General features: G+C 43.9%; 1 protein-coding gene across 7 annotated transcripts in view; it reads left to right on the forward strand.

The window, feature by feature from the left end:
- Nucleotides 1-5326: 5326 nt before the first annotated feature.
- DCAF8 (DDB1 and CUL4 associated factor 8) overlaps nt 5327-13287 on the forward strand; it is a 41274-nt gene continuing 33313 nt past the window's right edge. For 2 of the 7 annotated variants that reach the window (XM_081121840.1, XM_081121841.1), the window contains exons 1-2: nt 5437-5647; nt 6574-6647. The gene's annotated coding sequence lies outside the window, so the exon portion shown is untranslated. Of the gene's footprint in view, nt 5648-6573; nt 6648-7952; nt 8059-8218; nt 8318-13287 lie in introns of all 7 variants that reach the window. The other 5 variants (XM_081121839.1, XM_081121838.1, XM_081121836.1 and 2 more) reach the window with 5 other exon arrangements.

Below are 13287 nucleotides of genomic sequence, written 5' to 3' on the forward strand. Positions count from 1 at the left end.
TTTTTCATTTGGGCATATTTTTTGTTCAGGCTCTGTAGTTTATAGGTAGCACATAGCTGAGGGTCATTTCTGAGGACTATAATGGCTCGCATATATGAAAAAGACACATTGCTTTCACAAGGCCTCATCCTCCACCCGCTTCCCTTGGAAATGGCAGAACAGGTCTAACTGAGGATAGTATTAAACTCAGTGGTGCCATTAACTGGCCAAAGCTCTCCACTGCCCACTTTAAAGTGGGGCCAGACTACGTGGCAAAAGAAGCTTAAGGGACTCAGGGTCAAATTTCTCCCAGTTGGCAAATATGCATCCAAAAGGGGTGTGTTGAGGCACCGGGGGCTGGCTCCCCATCTACGGAGAGACAGACAAACGCCCAGCCGAGAGTGAGAGGTGTCCCTGCTAGTCTCTGGGCTGTCCTGGCCGTTGTCCTGTGGTCTGAGTACCACAGGAGCACAGGTTCCCTTTCACCCGGGAAATACCCGGGGGTGGAGTTGTACCCCGTGCCCTGAGGGTAGACTTATCAGCGGTTGCAGTGATGGTTGGCGCTGCAACACTGCGACACTGTGAGGACGGACTCACTCCGCTCGGACAGGTGGGCTCCACTCTACACGGAACCAGTCCCAAGCCAGGCGTCCCTGCTTGTCTGCCTCCGCACTTAGCCAGCCTTACCTGAGGTGCCCCCATCCTATCTGTCCCTACAAGGGGTACCTAGAAAACGCATCCCACATCTCCCGTCTTTAGTGCTTGGCTAGTAACATGTTGCCCTGCCTCTCATGTTCCCAAAAGCACTGGGCCTTCAAGAGGCCTGGGAGAGAGAGCAGCAGCTGGCCCTCGAAGGGAAGGGAGAGCCCTGGTAAGTTAACCCCGAGGCTCTCATAGAAGTTGGTTTCAGGGACCAGAGAAGATTCCTAGTGACCTATGTATGTTAGCTTGGCTGGCCAGCCAGAGACAGCACCTCCGGCCCTGAGGGCAAACCGGCCTTCCCTAGGAAACTTAGACACTGCCGGGCATCCTTTATTTTTGAAGCAGAATGAATTTAGGCTCTCATTTATCCAGCAAAGGGTTTTGTTTAGACCCTCAGAAAGCAGTAAGTGAAAAGCCAAAGTTAAAAAGCAGCCATCCATTTTTTTCTGTCCTTAGTTACCTTGACCCTTATTTATAACCTAAGGTCTCCCAAACCTTAACTCTTAGCTCCACCTCGAGGATTTCAAAAGTTCAAAGAAGTCAGCCTGAACTTAACTCCAGACACAAAGGAAGGAAGAGAAAGGGAGGAAAGAGCACCTTTCCAGCCAAAGGGCGAGGACTCTCTCCCCACTGGAACTAGTAACCTGACAGGGAAAAGCCTGGGGAAGGGCCTTCTGTGATTTTACAGTGCTCCTGGGTGCATGGACGTTGTCTTGCAGTTATGGGGAGTCTTCTGGTGGCAAGTGCCCCAAGGGCTTTTAAATGCTCTTCCCATGCCTGCACAGTGCAACCCAAGGGGGAGGGAGGACATCCCATGGCCAGAGGAAAAGATGCAGGGAGGAAAGAGAGAACAGTTAGTCACGGCCTTCAAGCCAAGTTGGCGAGGACAACTGGCTCACCAGTGATGAAACAACCCAAGTAGCGCAGCCATTATGTTGGTGGCAGCGGGAACTGCACCAGGTTTGAGACCGGTGGGGTCAGACCAAACCTGGGGTCAGCAACCTTGGTATTTGAGTGCTGGCTAGGAAGGAATTCAGAGCCAAGACTCAAACCATAAGAGAACATTTATTTATAAAATCACAGAGATGGAAGAAGTAATTCATAGGAGAATGGGCTGAGGAAACAAGTTATAGAGGCAAAGGAAGGGCCATAGAAGCTTGGGATTGAGGAAGCTAAAGGTAACGTGCGTGTGTGTGTGTGTGTGGGGGGGGGGGAGCCTTATTTCTCTTTTTCCACATTAAGTGAGCACTATGGCTATCTGTGCCTTTATACCTTAATGACTCCCCAAATCATACCACCAATTGTCCTTTCTCCTGGGAGTTTCAGATTCATATTTCAATTGTTTAATCAGTAGCTTCATTTGTAATCTAATAGGCATCCCCAGCTTAACATGTCTAAAAGAGAACTGGGTATTTCCCTCTAAAATGTGCTCCTGTCCCCCCACCCCCAGGAGTCCTATCTCAGTGAAATTAATCCTGTTGCTCAAGTCGAAAAAAACCCCAAACTGAGATATATTGACTTTTTATCTTGCACCCCATATGCAATCTATTAGCAAACCACCTCAGCCACCTTCAAAGTATATCCAGAATCCAACCACTTCCTACCACTTAAACTGCAACACTAGCCTTGTAGGTCTGCAATAGCTTCCTAACTGGCCTTTCAGCTTCTATTTTGCCTTCCTGCAGACAGTTTGCAAAAAATCAACGAAAGTAAATTTTTTCATTGACAAATCAGATCATATCACTCTTTTATGCAAAACCCTCCATGGTTTCCTAGCACTTTTAGGGGAAAATCCAAAGTCCTTTCCTTGGTCTATAAATTCGGAACTCATCTGGCTCCCATCTTGTTTCTCTAAACTAATTTCCTACCTGCTCTTTAGCCTTCCTTGCTGTTCTTTGAATACACAAAGTACACTCAAGTTTCAGGTTTTTTAACCTTGCTGTTTCCTCTTCTTGGAAGGTTATTTCCACAGTGTGCAAAGCTCACTCCAGATCTCTGTTCAAATGTCACTTCAGCAGAGGGGCCTTCCCTGGACCCCCTATGCAAAGGAGCACACCCTTTCTTTCCCTTTACAATGCTCTTCATAACTTAATACTGTCTGTGTGTGCCTCTCCTCCTCCCACACTCCCAACTCTTGCACTAATAATAAGTTCCATGAATGCTGAAATCTTGGTTTGTTTCATTTATTGCTGCAGCTCAGCACCTGGAACAGGACCTCACATGTAGTAGGAATTCAACACTCATGGAATAAATGAATGACTAGAATGGTAGGGCATTTGATAGCTACTTTGTGCTCTGGCACTCTTCTAGGTGTTGGTGTTACAAAGATGAAAAAGACAAAGACCCTTGCCCTCACGGTTTTATTCTAATAGTACATTTAGATTAAAAATATATAATTATAGGTTAAATGTTACAGGTAAAAAAATGTTATGAAAGCCTTGGCCAGTGTGGCTCAGTTAGTTGGGCGTTGTTCCATGCATGGAAAGGTTGCTGGTTCGATTCCTAATCAGGGCACATGCCTGGATTTCAGGATCAATCCCTGGTGGTGGGCACCCAGGAGGCAACTGATCGATGTTTCTCTCTCCCATAGATGTTTCTCCCTCTCTCCCTTTCTTCTTCTCTAAAAGTCAATAAAAATATATATTTTAAATGTTATGGAAAAAACAATGCAGAGCTAAAAGGACAGAGGAGGGTGGTGGTGTAGGGTACCATTTTAGTTAGAATAGTCAAGAGCTGCCTCTGAGGAAGTATCATTTGAGTAGAGATCTGTGGAGATTAAGTGGTGAGTTCAAGCCTACTAAAGATCTGCTGTGGTATTATAAATTGGTGCAGTCACTATGGAAAAAGAGTATGGAGATTCCTCAAAAAATTAAACATGGAGCCACCATATGGCCCAGCAATTCCACTTCTGGGTATTTATCCAAAGAAAACAAAAAAACAATTCAAAAAGATATATGCACCCCTGTGTTCATTGCAGCATTATTTATAATACGGAGGTAACCTAAGTGTCCATGAATAGATGAATGGATGAAGATGTGGTATACATACGATGGAATATTACTCAGCAATAAAAAGAGTGATATTTTGCCATTTGCCACATGAATGAACCTAAGGGGTATTATACTAAGTGAAATAAGTCAGAAAAAGACAAATACCAAATTATTTCATTTATATGTGGAATCTAAAAAAACAACAAATTAATGAACACGGAAAAACAGAAACAGACTCATAGAGAACAAGTTGATGGTTGCCAAAGGGGTGGGAAGTTGAGGGTGCTGGTGGAGGAAAAGCTTGGTTTTGGATCGTAAATAAAATGAAACTAGTGTTCTTAACTAGTATACTGTAATTGTATATGTAGAAACCCGAAGGAATCTACAAATAAACTATTAGAATTAGTGAGTTTAACAGGATTGCTGGATACAAGAACAACACACCAAAATAATTTGCATTTCTAATATCAGAAGAAAAAAAATTTTTTAAAGATCTGTTAGATGAACATTCCAAAAAAAGAAAAGAAGTGCAAAAGCCCTGGGGCTGGAACATGTTTTGGTTGGAGTGACCCAAAAAGGCCAGTAAGGCTAGAGTAGAGCTAGGCAGTGTGGGAGGGGACGAAATCAGAGAACTAGGTACCAAATCTAGTCGGGCCTGCGTTTAAGGGTATTGTGCGCATTTTTATTTTTACTGTGTCATGAGAAACTTTTGGAAGTTTTGAGCGGGGCAATAATGTGACCTGCCTTGAGTTTAAAAGGGCAGTCTGGCTGCCTTATATTTAACTAGGACAATCACGGAAATAGACAAACCAGCTAGGTGTCTCTTGCAACAGTCTAAGCAATATGACTTCTAGTAGAGGGTAGCGGTAGAGAAGCAGGGTCAGACTCACATCCCGGTCCTCTGATCAAAAATCCTGCGGCCCCGCCGGCCGGCCGTGGCTCAGCGGCTGAGCATCGCCCAGGCCCCGGGAGAGCGCAGCTGGACTCGGTCAGGGCACCAGCCGGCGCCGGCTTCATCGCCAGCAGGGGGCGTGCAGGAGCAGCCCATCAAGCACTCTCATCACTGATGTTTCTCTCCATTTCTCTCTGAAATCGATATATTAAAAAAACCCAAACATACAATTCCTCCAGCCTGGCAGCTGGGAGTAACCATGCCAGGGATTTTCCACATGCGTCCGTCAGGGGTCAGAGGGAAGCAGACTGCATGACCGGGCGCACTGGTGGGCACCTTCAGCACCTACCCCGCCACAGCAGAGATGGCGCCTCTTGACTAGCTCAGCTGCAAGTCAAGGCCCTGAATCCCTGCTTTAAAAATGCGAAAATGGAGGCTCTCCCGGTGAAGGGGGCCTCGGAGATACAGAAACCACGTAAGAAAATGGTCCTCAAAAGAAATCGGGGTTTCAGAAGAAATCTGGCGAGAGAACTGCTTGCTCCCCGTGTTCACACACGTTAGAAATGGTGGTCGCCCAGAAGAAATAAATTTTATTTCCACAACTCAGGGAGGCCGCGAAGGCACATTTGTTTCGAGTGTCGCAAGGGATGCGAGCCCCTCCAGGCACTACCAAAACACCCTGCAACAGCTCGGCCCCCTCCGTAACGCGCACGCGCCCCTCGTCCTGTTTGCCGTTGGCCGTAAGCCCCGCCCCTCGTGCGTCCTTCCCGAGGGCTGGGAAGCGGTGAGCTCGCGCGACCACTCTCCCCTCGGTCTTCCCCACAGCACGTCGTCGCAAACGGGGCCGAAAAGCGTGGCAGCGCAGGCGCAAGCGCAGAGAACGGAGGCGGCGGTGGCGGCCGCTGGCCAGTGTAAGATGGCGGCGGCGTTGGTGGCGGCAGTGGACAGGACGGCTGGGCCTGGAGCAGTTGGAGCAGCTGCTAGCAGAAGGATGACCCGAGACGGGAAGCAGGCTGCTGAGCCTCGCCGGTTCCCGTGCTTGTAACTGCCCCAGCCGGACACCCCCCCACCCCCGACCTACCCGGTCCGTGTCTCGTTCCGGCACGGCCTGCCGCTCTCTCCCCGGTCCCGTTTCCCCTCAGGATAGGTTTGACTAACTAACAAGCTCAAGGCTCAGGTCTTTTCCTTCCCCTGACCCGAGTCTCCACTGGAAGGACTGGCTGCCCTTTCCTCCGGTCAGCCCTGGAATTGCCCCCAAGGGCCTGACCCACAACCCACCGGGACGTCTTGCCTCGTTGGGTGTCGACCGGTTTGTGTGCCCCCCCTCCCCCTCCCCCCCATAGACTGGAGTTGGGGGACGCGGCTCTCCCTGCGTCTCCGTCACCTCAGGGCCACCGCGCGTTGCCCACCCCACCCCTCCCCCCAGCATCCCGAGTTCTCAGGCCCAGCACCTTGTGCGGAAGGCCGAGGTCCAAGAACCCCAGAGTCAGTTGTTGCCGGCTGGTCTTGTACCCTTTGTAATGTAATTCTCTTAGTTTACCTCCCCTCACCCCCAGACCTTCCAGGACACCGTAGAACGGTCCTATTTGGTCCCTGTTAGTTGGAAAGCATCTGGTGGCTTGAATTTCTGACTCATGATTGTTGCTGGAGTCTGTAAACAAACCGGCACTAGAGCTATCACATTCTCCCCAGGATCCACCCCCCTCCGCCCTGCTCTGGGGCTCCTTGTTGAGAGGTTTGGATATGGGTTAGTTAGGGTTGAAAAGATTCAGGTTTTCCTTTTAAGTGACTTTTTACGTGTGAGTGGAGCTGGGAGAATATTTGCCTGATTCATTTTATTTCTGTAACTATGTTTGTAGGTTATTTACTGACTAGTCAGAATTAGATACATTACTCTGGTTTTAAATAGTTGTAAGGAGGTCTAAAAAGTACTAAAATGTACTTGTAAATATTTTTTATTATGTTTAGCACAAGAGACACCTTTGCCATTTAAACTTTATTTTTTCTCAGTCCTTTAGTGAATCTACAGACCTATTTTCTCAGGAGCTCAGCCTGGCCCTTACTACCCTGATAAAGGAGGAAAGGTGAGTAGGAGTTGAGAGCATTTAAATTCCTAAGTCCAAGGCAGACCTTGCCCTGATGGTCAGGTGCTGACCACTAAAGTCATAAAATTCCTACCACAATTTCCCAGGTGGGGTATTATTTTTAACTGTGTTCTGGTTCTGGTTAAGTTACTTTTATAAGTTGAATGGACTGTGGGCACCTTCTCTGTCATAAACTCTTGCTGTGTATATTCAAAACTCCAGTTAAGCCTCAATACGAACTGTCTACCTCATTTGCATTGTGTTTTGCCTTTGTGTGGATCATGTTTCTTACATTGTTAAAAGCTGGGAATTAGTTTGGGTTGTCATTTCTTGCTATTTAGAGGAGAATATTTAGCTGCTTGTCACTAAAAGCTGATATGCTGCCTTTAGTTGGTGCCTGGGTTCAGTTCACCTCAGAATTCCAACTCTTCAGGACATCGTGGTAAACTTTGGGTTAAAAAAAGTGGCTGCTTTTTTTATAGCTGGTCTGAAGAATTCTTGGTCAACAGTCAGCAACATGAACCAGTGTGGAAGAGAGTCAGAACATACTTGTAAATATAATTTTTGTGAGACTCTTGGGTTTCTGGTAGCAGAGAATAGTGCTATGGTTGGAGTTTATGGGATGTGACTGGAGTTAAGTGTCTCTGTGAAGGAGGCCTAGCTGATTCTTAATATCTCAGATTTATACTAGAAAAGGTTGAGTGTGACACCGGTGAGTTTTATTTCACATGGTGTTCTAATTAGAAAATGCTCATTGTGAACTGGAATAAGATTATTATTGGTGGTTCATCTGTGTATCAGTAAGATTTAAAGGGGAAAGTACAGTTTCTAGAGCTGGACAGACCTGGGTTTAAATACTGTACTAAGATTTAGACCGTGGGCAAGTTATTTAAACTTCCCCTTTCATTTCCACATCTCCAAAAAAATAGGATAAATACCACTTACCTCCTAGGGTCATCATTAGTATTGTATGAAGGAACTTATAGGAACCTCTAAATTATGGCTAGCACATGATAGACACTAAATTTTTTTTTTCTATTTATACATCATTGATTGATATGGCTTAGAGTAAATTGTACATTAGTTTACACCTCTTTGCATTTTGCTTTTGAACATGTTTTCCTGGTTATTTTTTCAATTCATTTTTAATTGTGTGTGCCCACCTAGAGTTACCTTCTGAACGTGATTCAGGTTAGTTCAAGACCAGAGGACAGCGGAAATATTAGATGTTGTTGTATGTATATCTCTAAATGCACTTTTTAAAAAAATCCTCACCCAAGAGTAATTTTTTCCATTGCTTTTCAGAGAGAGTGGAAGGGGGGGAGAGAAACATCGGTGTGAAAGAGACACATTGATTGGTTGCCTTTTGCTCATGAGCCAACCAGGGCCAGGGATTGAGTCTGCAACCAAGGTATGTGCCCTTGGCTGGAATCAAATCCGGGACCCTTCAGTCTGAGGGCCGATGCTCTAGCCACTGAGCCAAACCAGCTAGGGCTCTAAATACATTCTTAAACCAAATATCAATAAGTTTTCTTTGTTCATTGCTTTCTTCCTCTTGGTCTCTCTCTTAGTACACCTGATCAGAGTTGACACAAGTATTATACAGGCGTACCTCAAGATACTGTTGGTTTGGTCCCAGACCACCACAGCAAAGCCAGTGTTGCAGTAAAGTGAGTTGTAATCTTTCTGCTGGTGGAGGGTCTTGTTTTTATTATGTAAAAAACACAACATCTGTGAAGCACCATAAAGGGAAGCACAATAAAAGGAGGTATGCCTGTAATTCCTTACCTTCCTGCTTCAGTGTTGTTCACCACCTCTGCTGTAGCTACCCCTTATGCCTTTTCCTTTTTGCTGTGGAGGGACTACATTTTTTCCCCCAAGTTGTTGGGCTCTGCCGTGATCCTCATCAATAGATTATCAAAGAACTAGACCATGAAAAGATTTTTTTTTTTAAATATATCTTTATTGATTTCAGAGAGAGGAAAGGAGAGAGACAGAGAGACAGAGACAGAAACATCAATGATGAGAGAGTCATTGATTGAGCCCACAACCCGGGCATGTCCCCTGACCGGGAATCGAACCCTGATCGCCTGGATCCTAGGTCTACGCTCAACTGCTGAGCCACGCCCATCCGGGCAAGGTTTTTCTTTTTGAAGTGAATCTGGGTTAGGGAGTTAAGAGTACAGAGTTTTTTATTTTGTCTCCCCAGTTGGACCATCTTAATACTATGACAGCACAGATGAAAAGTTTTTAACCTCTTTTTTTCTTCCACACATTTGTGGGGTAGGTAAGCGCACATGAAAAGTAAGAAAGCGTTGATTACATTGTGATGGAAAGCAGCTATATTCATTCAGGCCAGTGATCAACTTAGAGCTGATCAATTTGCATTACCATCATGCGGGATCTAAATTCTCTCTTTTGAAAGGTGAAGGGTGGAGAATGATGAGGTAGACTGAGACTGCATTTTTATTACTATTTTTAGAAGATCTGTAGATCTGTGTTGGGCAATAGTAGAGAAGGAAATATGTTTGAAGAGGCATAACTTTGTTCCTTATTCTATGTGCTAGGTAAAAATCCCCCCTCCCCTGCCTCCGCTGAAGGGTTTCACATATTCTGAAGATATTTTATGTTTCAAGGTGTTGCATAAGAATTGTTGCATCTTATTAGGATTTCTTAGCATGGCTGAAGTGGGAGGCTAGGTATGCTTGTGACCTTTGACTTTAGTTCCTAGCCTGACAGGGCATTTAATACAGTACTCTATTAAATGTGTAAGATTTAGTCTCAGTGCTGTAATCCTTGGTGTTGACTAGGCTCAACCTAGGACAGAAGCCTGTCTTCAGAGAGAGCTAAAAGAAAGCAGCCTTTTTGTTGCCAGTTTAAAACAATACTGGCATTTCAAAAGCAAATGGGACACTAATAGAAGACATTCTTTAGAAGTGTGCCCTGTTGTGGGAGCCTGAGATTATCAGTTTCACACTCTAGGTCCTGTGTTCTATCAGTGAGTTACAGGCTTTTAAAATCATGAAGTGACTAGTTAAACTTTGTTTTTAGTAAATATGATTTATTTCTGGATATTTTCTACTGTAGGAAAGTTACTCCAAACACGTCTAGGAAATGTCCAGATTATAAAAGACAGAGTTACCCACACAGAGTTTTTATTGCATAACATTGGTGTTAGAGTTAGTTTTTAAGATTGAATTAGGTATTTTTTTCTTAAGCAGATTATCAGTGAGGCAAGATAATCTGTTATTTACTCTTACCCATTTGAAACTCAGGCAACTGAAAGAATTGAATCAGCAACAGGCCTGGAGGTAGTAACTATGCATATCTTAATTACAGAGCCAAATGTTAATGATTTTAGATTAGTTTAACAGTCATATTGAAAACTTTATCTTTTGTTTTTGTGAATATACACAAGAATCTTCACCCTGGCTGGTATGCACAGCGGTTGGAACATCGGCCCGCGCACCGAAGGGTCTCGGGTTCGATTTCTGATCAAGGGCACGCACCTGGGATGCATGTTTGATCCCAGCCCAAGTTGGAGCACGTGTGGGAGGCAACCAGTCCATGCGTCTCCCTCACATAGATGTTTCTCTCTCTCCTCCCCTCTCCCCTTCTCCTCCCCTTTCCCCCCTTCCACTCTCTAAAAATCAATGGAAAAAATATCCTCAGGTGAGGATTAACCAAAAAACAAAAAAAGAATCTTGTGCATTGCTGTTAAAATTGGTCAGAAAAAGGGACTACTTGTTTTTGTTTACTGATTCAGTTATTCTCTTGGAGTGAGAAGGAAGTGCTTGAATGGTCTTTAAGAATTAGTGTGTGATGAATTTTATGAATTCGTCACTTATTTATAGCAGTCTTTTATCTCTATCCCTACAGGACATAATTTCTGAGCCAGAAGCTCAATTTATCAAGCACTACCTTAACCCCAGAAATGTGTATGCTAGAGATAAATTAATGAATTGAGTCTGCCCTGAGTTTGCAAGTAGGGCATGGGGCATGATTAATACGACAGAGATGGCATCTTTTAATGAAATGTGGTACGTCTAATGGATTGGGTTATTGCAAAAATTTTCATCATTGTTTTTGAGAGGTTAGGTATTTGCCCTTATCCTCTGAGGATACTGTTTAAGGAAGTCGGGCCAAGTTCTAATATGAAGCATCCATGTCCGTCCCACAAGTCATTTTTTTGTTCCTGGTTTTCCTTAGCTGTCTGGAAAGTGACTATGATTTACCTTTACCGGTAGCCGAGAGGATATAGTTTTCTAGTGTACTTTAAGCAGTGCCACATTATCAAGTATGTTTTAACCTTACTTAACTCAGCCCTCTAACTGAGTGCAGGTCGGAGGGCACTTCTTGATATTTTTAGCCTCTTTGTTGTTTCATTATAAATTGTACCTTTGGAGTATCACCCTTTTATCTCTCTAGTGTCCTTTCCAACAATTTAAGAAAAATTTGAAATGTGAATGGCAAAACGTGTAATGGGGACTGGATTCTGATGTAAAATAAACAATTTTATAGTGGAAACAATGGAATTTCCGTAGATAATGGACTTTCCTTAGAATCATTTAAAATGAGATAAATAGGCTTAACAGTTATTATGAAAAGTTCCTTATCTCTACAGCTGGAGATAGCATTGACAGGTTAGAATGCATTCCTGACATTGAAATACTGTTATTGAGACCAAAGCCAGTAAACTAAACACCAGGGGCATTTGGTATTACCAACAGGAAGAGAAGGCATCCATTGAAAGGAGGAACAAATTTTCTTGTTCCTAAGATAGCTGATGCAGGACTTCCTTATCTTCCTTCTCGCCATCTGTAGTGGTTGCTTTGAAGTTCTCGTCTTGGCTATCCTCTGAACCTTCAAGAGGGAGAATACCTCAGAGAGAAGGAGGCTTATATTGTGGATTCCTGGGCATATTGTTTACCCTAGTTCATAGGACATGAATGTCCTCAAAAGAAGATGTTAACAGAGCTCTCTGAATTCTTTAAAAGGCCAGTGAGAGCAGGCTGGCAGATATGGACTTGGAACTGTATCCTGTGTTCCGTACAATGTCTGTAGGATCACTGATGAGTGACAGATAATCCCAGGCTTCTCTAGGAAATGTGGTCTCGAACCAGAGATGATAAGCTAGGAATAAATAGTATAAATGCTATCAAGTACAGATTGCAAACGTCTTTAATCTTCTAACTCCTGCAGGGTAATGACATTATCCCATTTTATAAAAAAGAAACCAAAGTGGGTAGTAGAAGTAGAATTCCACCCTAGCCTGTTTGTTCAGTGGTTAGAGCGTCGGCCCATGGACCAAAGGGTCCTGGGTTTGATTCCAGCTGAGGGCATGTACCTTGGTTGCAGGCTCATTCCCGGCCCTGGTCAGGGTGCGTGCCGGAGGCAGACAATTGATGTGTCTCCCTCACATCGGTGTCTTGTCTGCCCCCCCCAAAAGCAGTGGATAAAATATCCTGGGTGAGGATAAAAAAAAAAGTAGAATTCAAACCAGGCCTGACTGACAACAAAGCCCTTATTTTCTGTTGCACTATATGCTGTCTTGTTAATGTCAAGTGATGAAGCAAATGAACTGAAAAATAGAATTCAGTGTTTTTATAAAAGTGTGTAAATTATAAAAAGGTCTGGCCCAGCCTGTATGGCTCAGTGGTTAGAACCAAGCGGTCATGGTTCGATTCACAGTCAAGGCGCATGCCTGGGTTTTCGGGCTCAGTCCCTGATGGATATTTCTCTCTCATCAATCTTTCTGTCTCTATCCCTCTCCCTTCCTCTCTCTAAAAAACAATAAAAACATAATATTCTTTAAAAACTAATAAGTTAAAAAATTTTTTTAAGGTGTGTTCAAATGACAGTGTGAATAAAAACATTTTTGAATTGTTTAAACATGGATCTCAGGTTAGGATTAATTAGTAGGCCAGTGAGTTTTTTAAGGAAATAATTTTAATGGACTTACTAAACTGGGGATTATCCTTTTATGATCCTTGAATAGGGAGAAAACCAGGATTCTCACTCAGTAACTGAGGTAATTCCATACTGACTCTGAAAGCCTTTTCTCAGTATACATCTTTCTGCATTTCTCGGTAGCATCTGAAACATGGACCATCCCCACCTTCTTGAAACCTTTTAACTCTCATTATTCTTTGTACTTCCCTGTGCATTTCTGTCTCCCTCTCCTTTCTTTTTCCTAGAAGTAGGTATTCCCCGAGATTCTTTCTTTGGACTTTCTCTTAGAGCTTTCTTGGGTACTTAATTTGTTTGTTTTTACTTTTTCCTTTTATTTTGTTAATCCTCACCCGAGGATATTCTTTCCATTGATTTTTAGAGAGGGAGGGAGAGAGGAGACATCAGTGTGAGAAAGATGCATTGATTGGTTCCCTCCTGCATGCACCCTGACTAACCTGCAACCCAGGTATGTGTCCTTGCCCAGGCATTGAACCCAAGACCCTTCGGTGCATGCATGGGTGGATGCTCTAAACACTGAGCCACACAGGGCAGGGCTATTTTCCTTTTTTTAAAGTGAGGTGTAATTTACAAGGTATTTGATTTTGAAGCTTTTCTGTAGAAGTATGTTACAAGTTTGTATCTCTGGCCTAATTTATTTCTCAAGTTTCAGACCTATATTGGTTTTCCC

Source organism: Miniopterus schreibersii (genome assembly GCF_964146895.1).
Source record: "Miniopterus schreibersii genome assembly, chromosome: 19".
NCBI lineage: Eukaryota > Metazoa > Chordata > Mammalia > Chiroptera > Miniopteridae > Miniopterus > Miniopterus schreibersii.